Raw genomic sequence first — 3,084 nt, 5'->3', positions numbered from 1 at the left:
GAGTGCATAGTCCCTTTCATGAACATGATTTTAATACAAGTATTAATTAAAGAGTTAAATATATGTTAAAGATTTTATGTGTGAGTGCATAGTCTCTTTCATGAACATGATTTTAGTACAAGTATTAATTAAAGTGTTAAATATATGTTTACGTGTGAAATATTTGGTATTGCCTGAAATAGGTGTTAAGAGCATATCTGATAATATATGATGATTTAGGATACATAATAAATCTAAATTAATTAATATGAATATCGTGTAGTATCTTTTTATGAGTACGGGTGAGATATACACGGAGGGTAGAACTTTAAAATTTGTCATTACTCTGAGAGCATGGATTAGACATAGTCATTCATCCTTACTCCGAGAGTATGGAGAGGGCATAGTATTTTATCATTAATCCAAGTGCATGATTTAGACATAGTCATTCATCCCTAGTCCGAGAGTATGGAGTGGGCATAGTCATTTTTCATCGATCCGAAACCATGGATTTGACATACCTGATCCGGGGGTATGGATTAGGTAAAGCTATTAATTTTAGATCCGAGAGTATGGATCGTGTTGTTGTGAGGATTGACGGGGTGGGGTAAAATTGCTTATATTAGGTGAAATTGTATATTGCGAGTTCTAATATATATATATATATATATATATATATATATATATATATATATATATAACATCATGGGATTGAAATCCCTATGTACTCACCAGGTTTCCTAACCTGACCCACTCAATTTGTTGTATCAAAGGTGGCTATATGAAAGATACATTCTACTGAGAGATTCAAGAAGTATTAGGCCACTAGTTTAATTACTGTAAATCTTGTAATATTTCGTTATGCTTATGTTTCTGTATTGACGATGACATCCCAATGTTTTAATATAAATAAAAATATATTTCTTCAGAAATGATTTGGTAACATCTTTATCATATTTTTTGGGAACAAATTTCGCAATATTATTTTTCAAAAAGGATGCTCTGATTTTAAAATAAGCATAAATAATTTTTTTAAAATGACCTTGAATTTGGGGATGTCACACATGTACTCACACCGATGTTTCATTTGCTTTAAGCATGGTCATTCGCTTTTAGGGAAATCCTGGCAGAGTTCATTGCACAATAGTAATGAATATTCTCAAGTATCTGCGAATGAAAAAGCATCTAATTCTAGTCCTTGGTGGCAGTGGTACATTTAGAGTAAGTGGGTATAGTGACGCTAGCTTTCAAATAGATGGAAACAATCTTCGTTCTCAATTAGGATGGGGGTTTCTGTTAAATGGAGGAGTTGTCACTTAGAAAATTTCCAAGCAGCACATAGGGATTGATTCTACTTGTGAATCATAGTACATATCAGCGAGTGAAGCATCAAAGGAAGCGGCTTGGACGAATAATTTCATCGCTAATCTCGGAGTAGTTCCGATCATTCAGGATCAAATGGAACTTCTTTGTGATAATGAAGGAGAAGTTTCTTTATCCAAAGAACTGATAGATCAAGGTAAATCAAGACATATCAACATAACGTACTATTATATCAGATATATAGTCGAAGGTCATCTCATAGTAAATAGAGTTTCGTTAGAAGACAATCCTGCAGATCCTCTAACAATGGCTCTTAGTAGGGCTAAACACAGTTAACAGGCTAGGAGCATTGGTTTGAGGGTTGACATTATTTTTAGTAGTTAGATGATTAGTTTGAAACTTGTAACAAAATAAATGTAATAGATTTTGGTGATTGTATAATAGATTTTATTTGTGAGTTTTTTACTGCCTTTGTCAATTATTTATTCTTGTGTTTCGTTTTGCATATTTTACTTCCTGGATAATTTAATTAGTCTAAGCTCTACGTTTGCTCATACTTTAAGAAGTAAAAACTGAATGAATACTTACATGAATTGGATTGTACATTGTCTAAAGAGTTTAGACATAGAAATTGTGTTGCTAAAACTTTCATGAGTACTTGGAAAATGGATTATATCACGAGTAATTCTTAGACGATAATGTTTTATATTCTTAAAATGGAGATATATGAGTTTTAATATACAAGTTCGTTGTACATTGGTATTGTGAAAATGCATATGTATCTTGATGTTATAAAACACAGTGTTATGTACGATTTAGTGAGTAAAAGATACAAGCCTATGAGTCAAAGGTTATTCCTTCCTTTTCCCTGACGGGAAAAGTGATATCTTTAGTCCCCTCAGTGATTTGGTGTTGACTTATAGTGTTGGGCACAACCAAGACTAAATTGATGTGTTCAATTAGAAGTCTTATGACGTCATCAGAAATCGAAAATCGGGAAACAAAGTTTAGACAATGAGATTTATTATCATCCATGTCTCATGTCCGTATGATATCTTAAAGAACGGAGGAATATTTGATCACTTATCTAAGGATCAATATCTAATGGGATAAGAGTTCGACGGTTGCTTTGGAAAGCATACTTTGTTGTATGATTTTGAAGTTAAACATGTAATTTAGTTTTAGACTTATCCAAGTGGGAGACAATTGGATTAGGTGTCTAAGCTAATAACTAAATTAGTATAATCTTAGCAAAGTCTTTTTGGTTTGTTCTCAAACCTAGTAATTGACTAAAATGCTTTTTGGAGATAGACTGATTTATTAATTTTTTATATGATTAATAAATTAATTATAAATCAAAATAAATGATTTATTAATATACTATAAGAATAATATATTAATTAGAAATAACATTGTTTAATTAAGAATTAATCGAAAATTAATTAGATTAATTAAAAGTAGAAGAACTAAAGGTGAGAATGTTCAAAAGTTGAACATTGACCAAATCTAGAACCTCCCAAGAGGACGAGGGTTCTAGAGGGGTTTCTAGATACTTTCTTGGGATTTAAAGAAGCTTAGAATACCTTAGAAATGAAGCAATAGGGTTAGAGTTATCTAAAAGGAAACCTGCCTTACATATAACCTTCTTAACATCTATATAAACCCCTAAGGATTTGGAATTTTGGAATTCACCTCTCTAAGAGCCTTAGATCCGAAATTCTTCCTTCTCCTCCTCTCTTCTCTAAAGCTTCTATTTTCTAGGGTTTGGACGTGAGCCATTAG

This window comes from Lactuca sativa, chromosome 4, assembly GCF_002870075.4.
Source record: "Lactuca sativa cultivar Salinas chromosome 4, Lsat_Salinas_v11, whole genome shotgun sequence".
NCBI classification, from domain to species: Eukaryota; Viridiplantae; Streptophyta; class Magnoliopsida; order Asterales; family Asteraceae; genus Lactuca; species Lactuca sativa.
This window is presented reverse-complemented; position numbering follows the sequence as displayed.